This window comes from Lolium rigidum, chromosome 1, assembly GCF_022539505.1.
Source record: "Lolium rigidum isolate FL_2022 chromosome 1, APGP_CSIRO_Lrig_0.1, whole genome shotgun sequence".
Taxonomy (NCBI): Eukaryota; Viridiplantae; Streptophyta; class Magnoliopsida; order Poales; family Poaceae; genus Lolium; species Lolium rigidum.
Genome location: NC_061508.1, coordinates 129,210,641 through 129,224,576, shown reverse-complemented (window position 1 = coordinate 129,224,576; position 13,936 = coordinate 129,210,641). Strand labels below are relative to the sequence as shown.

Here is a 13,936-nt window from a genome sequence, read left to right as displayed (position 1 = left end):
AATTAAGCTTGACCGCGTGATTGCTGGCAAGTAATTGATCATCATCATCACACAAATAATTAGAGCCGGCCGCTCTAGCCGGCCCTTGTTAGCTAGCCCTCGTTTTCTAGTATGTACGCCTTAACTTCGTCGATTAGCCAGTCATTTCGTATGCACCTACCTTGATACCTCGATCGATTTATAGACTTGTCCAACCTCTCGAGGACAAAATGGGAGGGGATCGGCAAAACATGGGATGGCAAGAACATCACTGGAGCGGGTCGCGGGATTCCTATCAAATCCGTCCTCACTTGCAAGCTACTATCTTCCACCTCCCACCTCTTCACGTCCCACCGAGTCGCCTCACAAGCATGAATAAGGTGGAGCGTGTATTCCTTTAGACCGGCACAACAACGTATCACCAGAGGCTAGTGCAAGTTAAATTGGGAGGCAGTTTGTAGGACTAGTCTACCCCAATAAACCTTGGATAGGCCTTGGCAACCCTTGTGACTTGGTGGATATGGACATCTTCTACTATTCAACAACATTTTTGGGGCTCTCCTTCCATCAATGTTCAGAAGCCAAAAAATATTGCTCTCCTAATTTTTGAGGCCTCCTCTAGGAAAAAGTGGAAGGCTAACCAAGCATTACAAGGAGGTGTGTGGATTGCAAAGGTCAAATTGGATGCCAACTTCTCCTGGAACAACTTTTATGATTTCATGCATCTTTCGGTTGAGCTTAGTAATGTGCACCTAGATGTGGATATCGAAGATTCCATTGTATGGAACTTAACAACTAATAATGGAGAATACACACCTTCTTTGGCTTACAAGGCGCGATTCTAATGGGACCACTTGTACCATTTTCAAAAAGGTTGTGTGGAAATCTTGGGCGCCTCCAAAGGTCAAATTCTTCACATGGTTGGCCATTCAAAATTGGTTATAGATGGAGAACCTTCTTAAAAACGTGGTTGGAACAATTGTGGCATTTGCCCCCTTTCCAAGCAAACTCAAAAGATGGCGACACGCATATTTTTCCAATGTCGCTTCTCCAAAATGCTTTGGGGGATGATAAAGGAGTGGCTTCATCAATACAATTGTTTGGACCACAAATCTATCCATACTTGATTTGTGGGATAGCTTCTCAAGTAACAATGTCCTGAACCGCAAGGCGGTGGTGAGCGCGGGGGTGTTTTGCAACAAATCCGTCCCTTCCACGGTGCTTCTTAGCTACATTAAGAGTGAGGCTAGGCTTTGGACAGCAGTGGGTGCCAAGCATTTGAGCAATGTAAAAATGGGAGAGTATTCTACTTATAACCTTTCGCTTTACTTTCTTGTCAGACTCTCTTCTTATTTAATGAAATGAGGCTAATCTTTTCTCTCCGCTTCAAACAAAAGTAGAAAAATTGCTTCTCTCTTCATGGCACTGGAATCAAATCCAATAACATTTAGCGCATGATCTTCTCATTTTGTGCATGCACTTAGCTTACTGGAGGTGGAGAAATTAAAGAGGACAAAGATGGTGGGTGACACCTTCCCAATACAAATTTATCAATCTGTCTATGAAAACCTAGACGTTCACACTTTTGTGGACGGATAGAGTAAATAACAGCCGTAAAAGAGGGAAGTGACAAGGGAATGTCTATCGAAAATTTCAAACTCGTGATCACATGTGTTGTGCAGAGCATCGTCAGGAGCAGACTGCCATGTGATCCATGTACCCAGCCGTTATAGACCATTAAGTTCGTTAGAGTACCGAGATTAAAAAAGTAACTCTTAAAAACGGTTAATTGGTCAACTTAACTTACTCAACTTCAAGCTCTTTTCCCTCAAGCTATTTTCTCGCTGCAATCCATACCTTTTTTTTTATGTGCATAAGAACATACTGTGTTTTTGGAATTCCCCCAGTGTGCATCACAGTTGCACACTCGTTTATCCTTCAAAGTGTGTCCCGCTGCATTTTTGTTTTGATTGATCGGATATTTTGATTCAGAAGGCATTTAGGAGTTGCTTGTGGTTTCATGGGGCATGACGATCAAACAAAACGGACATTCTTGGCATTTTGCCAAACGTGGGTTAGCAAAACTGTAGCGCTGAACCTCAACCGATTAACGGGAGAGTAGTCCACTGGTAATAACGTGCGAGTAGTTCACTTGTAACCTTTTCCTTTACTTTCTTGTCAAACTCTCTGCTTGTGTAACGAAATGAGGCAAATCTTTTCTTTCCGCTTCAAACAAAAGTAGGCTTCTCTCTTCATAACATGGGAATAAAGTCTAATACATGATTTGTCTGGTTTAAATATGTTTAACTCATTGAAGGTGGAGGAATTAAAAAGAAGAGAGATGGTAGGTGACACTTTTCCAATGCAAATTGCTCAATCTGTCTTTGAAAACCAGACGTTTACTTTTTGTGGACGGGGGAGTAACGCCGGCCATAAAAGAGGAAATTGTCAACGAAAAATCCATCTAAAATTCCAAACTCGTTTTTTTTTCCCGAAAACAGCGCTTTATTGATCAAATAACATCAATACATAGAGTTCCCCGGATACACTCCGGAACAGAAAAAAAAATCTCGCTAGATGTTACAGAACGACACGATTTAGCTAAAACATGCACTGCTTCATTCAGACTTCGTTTCACGTGGAAAAAAGAGGCCGTCGTGAATACACTTGCCAACAACCTGATCTCCCCCACAAGAACACCAACTGGGGAACGATCAATCACTGAGGAATTCAGGCGCTGAACCAACGAGAGGCAATCTGAGGCAAAAATTGCCCTCTCTACACCATTCTCCCGCGCTAAATGAACAGCACGATGAAGAGCAAGGCATTCAGCGTATTCAGGCGATGCAAAACCCTGGAGTATTTGGCGACAAGCAACCAAAAAGGCCCCCACATGGTCACGAATAATAATTCCCGCCCCCATCTTTCTCTGATCCTCAAAAAGAGCTGCATCGGAGTTGATCATCACATACCCTGGTGGCGGTGGAGTCCACTGAAGAGAGTCGATGAATTGGACTCACACCTAGAGACCGAAGATGTGTACAAATGCAACTTGATCAGATCAACATAAGCTAAGATCTTGCCACAAGTCCGCTTCGGATTCGGCTGCTCTCCCGCATTGCGGGCTTCATTTCGTGCCTCCCAAATATGCCAAAAACCAACAGCTAAAACAGTAGCCTGAAGATCATTAGAACGGTCCAAGAAGTCAAAGAGCCATTGTCGATTAGTAGAGAAACTCTTCCTATCCAGCTTCACGTGAAAATGCTCCTTGATTTCCCGCCATACCACCCGAGAAAACTGACAGTTTAGCATGGCGTGCTCAATACTTTCAGAACGCCCGCAAAAGATACATAGCCCAGCAGCTGGAACTTGTCGTTTGCACAGCTGAACCCCACTCGGGAGGCAGTCATGGACAAAACGCCATAGATGAATTTTCATCTTACCTGGTGCTTTGATCTTCCATAGAGCCTTCCATTGCTTATCATCCTCCAGCCAACTAGAGCTAATACCGTTGCCAGTCTTGCTCCTAGACTGAATAAACTTAGTGGTCCTTGCAAAATTATATGCAGACCTCACCGAGTATGTACCATGCCTTGTAAATGGCCAACAAACAAAATCCTCACCCTGGAAACGAGATATAGGAACTTGTAAAATCTGTTCAGCCGTGGCTTGATCAAAGAAAGCATGTACATTCTCTTCATTCCACGTCCCTTCTTCCTCATTCATCAGGCAGTGAACAGTTGCAGAATTTGGAATGGGAGACAATGGTTGAAGCAATTCAGGTGGGAAGCGAGGAATCCAATTGTCAATTAAGATCTTGACTGATTTACCATCGCCAATACCCCACCTGACACCTTGAAAGAGCAAGTTACTTCCATATAAAATACTCCTCCATGCGTACGACGCAGACCTCGGCTTTGGGGCATGCCAAAAGTCCGTCTCTGGAAAGTATCTTCCCTTCAAAACTCGAGCACAAAGGGATCCTGGGACAGTCAGAAGTCGCCACCCCTGCTTAGCTAACATAGCTTGATTGAAGATGGCAATGTCACGAAAACCCATGCCCCCTAAAGCCTTTGGCGTTGACAGCCAAGCCCATGATCTCCAGTGCAATTTCTTCTTACCATTCTCAACACCCCACCATTGATTTGCAATAATAGATTTCATCTTGTCACAAATGGTGAGAGGGAGTTCGAAGCAACTCATGACAAAAGTGGGAATAGCCTGAATCACGACCTTAATCAGAGTTTCATTTCCCGCTCTTGATAGTGGCCAATCAGACTTACTATTGATATATTTCCAGATTTTGTCAATAAGAAACTTGAACGTAGCTGTCGGAGAGCGCCCCACAGAAGTAGGCATACCTAAATAGAAGTCATTCAGCTCTTCACTCTGAACCTCCAGCTTATTCTTCACTCTTGCCTTCACTTGGTCAGAACAATGGTGACCAAAAAAGACAGAAGATTTTTCAAGGTTAATTTTCTGGCCAGAACCCTTACAATAAACCTCTAGAGTGTTCTTGAGAGCATCCACACTCCTATCATCCCTTCTTGCAAAGAAAATACTGTCGTCCGCAAACAGTAAATGGGATATAGGGGGACCGAGTCTACCATTGCGAATTCCATAGAGCTCACCTCGATTCTCCTGATGTTGCAACAAACTCGACAAACCTTCCATGCAAAGAAGAAATAAATAAGGACTGATTGGATCTCCCTGTCGTATCCCCCTCGATGGAATTACCGGTTCTGTACTCGTTGTGATCACCTTTGTTGTGAAGAGTACCTAGCGTTTCGGCTTATATTGTCAGCAACGGCAGATTGTCCGGTGATTCATGTACCCAGTTGTTATATAGACCATTAAATTTGTTAGGGTGCCGAGCTTAAATCCATAACTCGTCAATCGGTTAACTGGGTTAACTTACCTTACTCAACTTTGAGCTCTTTGGTGCAAGCTGTTTTCCCGTAGCAATCCATATATACCTTTCTTTTCTTTCTTTTTTACACATACGTGAGTGAGGACACGCAGTGTTCTCTTTCTAGAAGGGGAAGCACATTTTTTTTTTGAATTATCCCGGTGTGCATCACAGCTGCACACTCATTTTATCTTTCAAAGTGTGTGTCCCGCTGCATTTTTTCTAATTAAATTTCTGATTCGTAAGGCATTTAGGAGTTGCTTGCGGTTGCACGGGGCATGACGATGGACCAAAACGGCCAGTATTGGCATTTTGCCAAACGTGGATCAGCAAAGCTGTAGCGCCGAACCTCAACCGATCAACTCTTTTGTGACGGATCCAGGCCGGCTTCTTGATCGTCCAATTAATGGGGAACAGTTGCCTCGTAGGCGATCCGATGAATCCTCACGTCGCGGTCGTGCACCGATCCAATGTGCGCCAGGTGCGTACACCGGATTTCGTATGTACGAGTATATAGTTAAGCTTGACCGCGCTGACAAAATTAGTGATTACTAGCAGAAAATGCCCGTGTGTTGCATCGGGAAAGAAAAATATGTATATATACCTTATTGCCGGAACACGCTATCACCGGCCGGGTGGAGCAGAAAAAGTGTCAGACGGACAACGAGGCTATACTCCACTTATACTCTTTGTGCTGCTAGCATCCACCTCACCGATGACTTTTGGATCGGCATGGTTATCCTCTCTTGGACACTACATGACGGAAAAGAACCAGTACGGATTAATATATATTTTAAAAAAATTATCATTGAGAATATTGTGTAAGTTCAAGATAATCACAAACACTGAATTGACAAACATTTTTCGTGCGACTCCACATGCCATAACTGAAACTAACTACTATTCTCAAATTACGCAGGTTAAATAAAATTTTCTTTAAAAGAACCGTGTGAATAGTTGTAAACCTGAAAACCAAAAGATGGTGTTCTATCTATACACAATTATTGTTTATTCCTAATTTTTATCTCCTCCGAGTTACAGCCAAATAAGTCGGGGCACCATCTATCTGCAAAATAAACAAAGTCATGGGCATAATAGGAAGACTGACATAACCCCATGATCTTACAAAATATTGGTATTGAACCACATGCTGTTTTATTTTTTCACGAAAATCTTTGCTTATTGTATCATTCCACTTTATATGCAAAAAGTAAATAAAAACCCTTCTCTGGTACAGATGATCCCTAATTTTCTTTCCCTCTCCTAGGCGGCATCCTCACCAATGAATGAAAATCAGGGGATGACTTCTTGAGGTGGAGACGCTGGAGAAAAGGATGCAGTTTAGTTTTTTAGTGAATGCGTATGACCAAGTGGCATGGAATTAATCTATAATACGAACATGAACCATCCATGGAGATGCTTTGGTAATGCTACATCAATTACACTGCTATAAGCACACCAGAATGAGATGATATACCTATTTCATATTTCAGTACGAGGGCAGCGACTATTCAACGCCGAGACCGATGTTGGTCAATGCCCCACCCTGCCTTCCTGCAAAATTAGGGTGAAGGTGGTCGCCACGAAGCGCCTTGTCTCCTCCATGCCTGCTAGCTCCTCTCAGCAACACTTGTGCCGCTTCCTGCCCTGTTGCAAACGCAAACTCAAGGTTTAAGAAACATAAATTCTGAGAGAAAACGGTAGTAACAGTAACGAGCAATAAATACATGGGGGCAACCTTTTTTACTGTGGATCAAAATCCATGTGCAACAGGTAAAACACGGTTCACTTGAACGCAGAATTAGTTTGCACTGGCAAAACTCGAATTGCACGCGTGAAGAAAGGAGCATGCAAATCTGCCTGCCAATACCACACATGATTCTAAAAAAGCACTACTGTTAAAGCGCATCACGGGAGTATGCCTGTCCAAAGATGCTAGCAGCTGCATCTAGCTAGCTCTCTTAGATACTGAGCATGGAGCCAATAAAATTTTAGGAGCAAACGGGTCGGTGAGCTCCCTAAAGTTTGAGGTGTTCCCCTCTTGATAGTGAGTGAAGTCAAATCATACCAGCGATGGTGCTATGGATGGTGGTGTCATTCTTCAGATCAATCAGCTTCATCAAGAAGCTGCAGCCAAACACACACGCCAAAATCAGGACCGAATCTGACGGAAGATTACACCTGCCTAATGGCGGCGGCCGGAAGGAGGAGGTGGAGGGCTAGGTCGGGCTGTAGCCACCAGGGACGGAGGCATCGTGGTCGTGGGGAGGACGGGGCGGAGGAGGGTCAGGTCGCTGGCAAACTCGCCATAGTGGAGTCCGCCGGTCGACGGACCTTGTCGATTGGCACCACGCATGCCGCAGCAACGACGGATCTTGTCGGTTGGCTCGCCTGCGCGCAGTGGTGGCCTCAACCCCTCATCTCTTCTTCTTCCTCTCCCCTGCTCCTACTCTGATCTGGATGTTGATAGATTATTTGAGCAGGACTTTGACAAAATCAGCCCACTTCGTAAGTTTTTCTGGGGAAGGAAGGACGAAGGAGGGTGGCGAACCGCGGCGGCGCCGGAGCGGTTCAACCTTTGCAGCCCCTCCCGGCTCCGGCCAGCGTGGGCGAGCACGGATAACATCCCGGTGCTGCGTCGCTGCACGCGTCCCGGGAAGGATGTGGGAGGCTGCAGATACGCTGACGCTGCTGCGGCGAACACCTCTCCTCTGCTGTGAGTCGCCGCCTGATCCTCGGCCATCGCGCCATCGCGCCATTGCGGGGATCTCCGGATCTAGCCTCGCGTACGGGAGTGCGCTTTGTTTGGGGCATAGGATAAAAGAAAGAACGTACCGGTACGGTGGCACAGTGCTTAATATGGGATTTGGTGGGAGGGTAAAACGGTCAAAATAAAAGTTGGACGAAAATTTTGGCAGAAACATTAGGTATAGATTAATGGAAACTGTTGGGCATCCCGGCGGATCTGATTTCCCAGCCTCCGGGTCGCCAGCCGTCGGATCGGCCATCTTGGACGGCCAGATCTGCTTTTACTGAATGTAGCAAAAAACCACCTCCCGGCAGCAAAAAATAATCCGCTTTTGCTACATTGTAGCAAAAAACGGTTCATTCACGAAATCAAATAAAAAGGCTGAGCTCGCCGGAGAGCTCGCAGCAAAAAAATATGCTATTGTAGAAAAAATGAATATGATCGGAGACATTGACGTAGAACTCGCCGGAGCCCTCACCGGAGCCCTCGCCGGAGACCTTGTAGCAAAAAAATTATGCCAATGTAGCAAAAACCAACATCTTCGAATACATCGACGGAGAACTCGCCGAAGACCTCACCTGAGTACCTCACCGGAGACCTTGTAGCAATACAATTATACTTGTATAGCAAAACCAAAGAAAGTGTATAGCAAAAACAATATTCCTATGTTGCAAAATCGTCATAACATATGGCGACAAAATCCCCAAAACACAATCCAGCATGTAGCAAAGCATAACACTATTAGACGCAACTGCAACCACCGTTGGTAGCATCTCGCGTATGTCGTTTGTAGCACCTCCGCTCCACCACGCCATCGACCAAAATCTAGCATAGGCTAGGCGGCATCCCGCACACCGGTAGCCACGGCCGCCGCGCTTTCCTGCGCGGCCGCTTTGGTTGGAGTCCCCAACCGCGCGTAGGGAGGCCGAGCTCGGCGTGAGCGCCAATGAGGACGCGGCGCGGCGGCTGCGAGAGGAGAAGGTCGGGGTTGGCGGCGGCCGGGCGCAAGGGAGACGGCGGCGACGAAGGCGAGCGGCAGGCGAGGAGGAGGAGGTCGGGCGAGGAGGCGACCAACAACGAGCGGCGGGCAAGCGGGGTGGAGGCTGCTACCACTCGCGAGTCGCCGGAGAGCGGGGAGGCGGAGCCGCCGCGCGGGCGCGCTCGCAGTCGCCGAAGACGAGGGGAAGGCGGATCCGCCGCCACTCGCAGCTGCCGGAGTCGACGGTGCGCGCGGCAGTACCTGGACTGGAGCGGCCGGCGCTCTGTGAGCAGCTGCAGGGCGGGCGGCGTACTTGGAGCGGCGGATCTCCGTGAGCAGCTGCATGGCGGGCGGCGCGGCCTACCTGGAGCGGCGGCGATCCGTGACGGGAGGTCCTCCGTGCGGCAAAAAGTTGCAGGAAACAGGATAGAGAGGATGGTGAATGTGGTGGCCCCCACCCACGTGGGACTCAGTTTCCTTGCCCACCACAGACACGTGTCGATCGTGGGATAGGGAGGCTGCAACAGCGTGATCCCCCGGGGGAATCAGATCATTTTCCATTATTAATACGGATTAAAGACGCAATCAGACAAATATAATTAGAGCCAGCCGATCTAGCCCTTGTTCGCTAGCGCTCGTTCGCTACTTGGTCGATTAGCGAAGCATTTTGTATGTATGCATGTAGTACGTACTTGGTGTATACGTCGGCTGACCATGCGGATGATAAGCCAAGCCGATTTGGACTTGGCACCTAACGCCAGCCGTACACCGATAGAAGTGCCGTCGAAAATTCCGAGCATCTATATTGCTAATATCTTGGCACCTAAACGCTCGTGCTGTGCAGAGTATCGAGCGTTTTTGGCCTACATTTTTTTAACCGTGTGCATCTATATTGCAATTAGAGTTGCAGAGACTATCTTCGCGGTACTAGTATTATCCCATCGGTAATCCCAGACTTAGCGAGAGATTGGGTTACGGAAACCATACGGGCATTACTCTTATCCCATTACGGAAACCAGCCTGTGTTGGTTGGGTCCGTATGACTTTTCCGTAAAAAAATTATGTATGTGTAGTATTACTCTTATCCCATTATATAAGAAAAAGTTGTGGCAGCAGTCGTGGCAGACTGCCGGCCGAGATGCTGCATCTACCAAAAATACAACTATTTTCTGAAGCTTTAGCGCAAAAAGGATTATATCTGGAAGCAAATCACAAATTTTGTCTTTGCACGACACTCTAGGTACAATACAAGAGTAGCTTGCTGTTGGCTGTTGGGCATGCTGCATGATGAGCAGCGCTGCAGCATTGAACCTCAGCCGATGTACTCTTTTGGGTTAGCCTGAACCGATCCCATCACCTGATATATCAACTCTCAAGGGGAAGAAGACAAGCCTGGGCCCTGGCTTGGCTCCTCCTTCCCTTGCAAAAATGATGAGACAGCCACCGGTCGAGGTGTGAGAGGCTTAGAGCATCTCCAGCCGCGTCCCCCAAACCGTCCCCCAAACCGCGCCGGATCGAGCGTTTGGGGGACGTGTTTCGTTCGTGCCGCGTTTGGGGGACGTCGCTCCCCAGCCGCGTCCCCCAAACGCCGCCCCCAAACATTTAAAATAATTTTTTGGCTAGAAAGAAACTATTTAATAATATTCAAATCGGTTGAACATAAACAAATTATATATAAAACTTCGAAAAAATATAATTAAATACATATAAACTATCTACTTCTTCTTCTTCGCTGATGGCCCCGCCTCGTCGTCGTCATCGCGGTGGCGCTTCTCGCTCGTCACCTCTTCCGAAGAGGCGGTGTCGGCGCTCGACGCGTCGTCGTCGCCGGTGCTCGTCGGCCGCGCCTTGGCCTTCGCCTTCGCCTTGGCCTTGGCCTTGGCCTTGGCCTTGGCGGCCTTCGCCTTGGAAGCCTTCGCCTTGGCCGCCTTCGCCTTGGCCGCCTTCGCCTTCGCACGGGCCACCGCCGCCGCCGCGGCCTCGCTCTCTTCTTCCTCCTCCTCCCGGCCCGGCCATTCCTCCTCGCCTGTCAGCGGCGGCGGGGAATCGTCGCCGGCTGCTCGGCGTCCTGGCTCTCTCCCACCAATGGCGCCGGCCGACGAGGCTTTCCCTCGGCCGGAGGTGTCGGACGGGAGCCGGGAGATGTAGCTCATCGTCGGCCGGAGGTGTCGGATGAAGGCTTGGATGAATGGTGGCGTGCGTACGGCGTACGTACGGGTCTTATTGAGCGCGGATGAACGGCGGCGCGAAGTCGAAGAGAGCGGCGGTTGCTCTTCCGAGGAGTCGGCGCTCCATTCCGGCGGGGTTGGCGCGTCGTCGACGCGCTTGCCAATGCGACGGTTCCGCTTCTGTCAACGCGCACCGTCGCTACGTATGTGGCGGTTGAGCGTCCGAGCCGCCGACGGGTCGGCCCCGCGCCTCCTCGCCTCTCATTTCGTTGTGTCCGGCGTGCCCGGTGCGTCCCCGTGGGACGGGGACGGGCTCGGGACGCCGGACACTGAATGGGGGCGCGCCGGACAAAAAAGGGCTTTGGGGGACGCGGCTGGAACGCTTTTTTTGTCCGGCGCGCCCCAAATCGCTTTGGGGGACGGTTTGGGGGACGCGACTGGAGATGCTCTTACACAGCCTGAGATACGGAACCACATGCTGGAGATGGGAGGACGACTTGCCGATCGATCACAGGACCATGCATCTCATGTATTGTACTGTAGTACCTACCTACGTAAGTGGTGATGCAATGGCGGAAGAAATGGAGAAGGTTTTCAGGTAACGCCGGCGCGCCGATGATGGCGATGGCGATGGCTACCCAACGAGGACAGGGGCGTGTGTTGCTTTCGAGGTGCTGTACCCATAGTCATGCCGACCCCCCGCTCCGGGCCTCCGGCCGCTCAACTGTGCACCATGGAAAGCCATTCTCAGCCTGGCCGTTCGAGTCCCGACCGGATCCGTCGTCCATGGAAATCTGGAATTTAGAGCATCTCGAGCGGTTTTTTCGAGAAGGCTCCCATGATCTCCTTTTTTCATTCGAATGGATGAAAACGGTCTAGTCACTCTCTCGGATCCTCGTTTTCGTCCAGATTTGAGTTTTCATCCATCCGGGGAGTCCAGATCATCCCCGCCGTCCCGGGGAGCGCTCGGGGAGTCCGGAGGAAACGAAAGCGCGGGAAACGTCGAGAAAACTTCCCGCGCGGCTGGTGGCCCTGACTTATCGGCGAGAAAGGCCGATCGTCGTTCTCACTGCATCGTCTTCCGCGCGCTGTAAAAGCTTGCCCGCCGTCAGTCTTCGCCGGCCGCATAGCTTCCACGCGGCAAGTTAATGCCGTCGCTTCGGTTTCACGCGTCTCGACCTCTATTTATTGCAGAACTACCGCGTTTGGCCGCATTCACCACCCCTCTCCCCAATCTCATCGAGCGAGCGAGCAATGGCGAACTTCGGCAACGGCGCGGCGAACAACGGCTTCAGCCTTCGTTCTCTCCACCAATGGGAGGGGAGGCTGCTGCACGTGGCGGGCTACCCCGCGCCGACGGACTTCTGCGCACCCGGAGGCTGGCGCCTGAGCGCGGGGGGCGTCCCGATCCCGCCGCCGCCAATCGGGCGCGCCACCCTCGAGGCGGAGATCGACGCGGGGCTCGTCACCCTCAGTGACGAGCAGCGTGTGGAGGAGCGATTCTTCCCCGACAACTACAAGGCCTGGACAGAGTTCTTGCGGCAAAGGTACGAGCAAGAACTCGCCGCCTACGATGCCCCCCTCCTCCCGTGCGAAACAACGCCGCCGACCGCTGCCGCTGGAGGAGCGGGCATGGCCATCATCATCAGACAAAGATAATTAGAGCCAGCCAATCTAGCCCGTGTTGGCTACCGCTCATTTGCTAGTAGCAGCAGTAGCCCCTCCATGATATAATATACTCCCTCCATACCGGTTTATAGGGCTATTACCTATTTCGAGAAGAAAAAAAACTTTAACTACTAATTTAGTCAACAAAATATAAGATGTACACCCTATGTTCGTATTAATTGACGCGGGACATGTAGAAATGATCTACTAGCTAGTCTATATTCTGCGTCAATTAAACAAGAACTGAGGTAGTATATTATAAAAATTAGACTATTGGAAACTTTTTCCGAATATGAATTCAATGGTATAACTTTTATGAAATATATCTCATATTTTGTTGACTAAATTTATAATCAAAATTCTTTATCAAAATGCGTAATAGCCCTATAAACCGGTATGGAGGTAGTAGTGCGTATTGGTTTCTGCGAAAGTTAAACTACACTATTTTTTCAAATAAAGTCAAACTAAACTAAGTTTAACTAAGTTTATTGACCAAATTATATATATTTACAATAACTAATCTATACCATAATAAAATATATTTTATAATAAATCCGATGGTATTGATTGAAGATTTTAAATTTTGATAAATTTGATCAAATTTGCCAGGTTTGACTTTTAAAAAATCTGATAGACACTATATTTTAGCTTAGAGGGAGTATTACTTAACTAGGCATTGAAAATTAAAAAAAGAAACTCAACCAGGCATTCACTGTCTCCGTCGATTAGCGAAGCATTCTGCAAGTGATTGATACGTCAACGCTCATGCTGCAGATGAATACGCGAATCCGATTTGGACTTGGCACCTAACGCCGGTCGTACGTACAGCGATACTAAAACGTCAGCAGCAGCGATACTAAATCGTACGTAGGGGATGTGGAGGCTACAATCAATTCCAGAGAATGTTTGGCTCCGCGAATTGCGGAGAGCCGTTGAGGGCGAACTCCGGGCGATTCTGGGCGCTCGCAGACGATGCTGCCTCGGAGTTTTCCGTCGAGGATGATGATCCTGTGACCGGGTTCTCGAGGTATCTCGACTGCTCACCTGCGTCGGAAGGATGCGTGATGGTGGAGGCGGAGGTTTCAGCGCTGCGGCGTAGGGAGGAGAAGAAAAGGAGGCAACGTCAGGCTGCGATCACCATCAATTCAGGTGCGTTTTTTGACTCAGTTCAATCTGTTTCGGCTGATGTTGATCGTCAACGCAGATCTAGCGGTAGGAAACAGAAGATCTGCACGCCAGTACTTTCGCCATCGACCTTTCTGTTGGATTCTTTTGATTCCAGTGAATGGATTCTGGTTCAACGGAGGAGGCGTATGGCTAGGATGGCTGGGCCGATGAAGAGCATGCAGTTTCGCTCCCCAGTTCATCGCCGGCAGAGATCGAGTCCCTTGCGTGATCTGAGTTCGTCACTGATGCATCAACGGGATACTCGTTTTTTCAAATCTGTGGTTTCTGAATTGGGCCGGGCTGTATCATGTGTTTCG

The 13,936-nt window shown here is 48.7% G+C and overlaps 1 long non-coding RNA gene across 1 annotated transcript; it reads right to left on the bottom strand.

The window, feature by feature from the left end:
* Nucleotides 1-5,932: 5,932 nt before the first annotated feature.
* On the bottom strand, nt 5,933-7,124 carry LOC124682231. The gene is made up of 3 exons (XR_006996203.1): nt 6,957-7,124; nt 6,366-6,535; nt 5,933-6,210 (listed from the first exon to the last, which is right to left on the bottom strand). It is a non-coding gene; the product is annotated as an uncharacterized LOC124682231 (long non-coding RNA).
* Between the last annotated feature and the right edge of the window lie 6,812 nt (nt 7,125-13,936).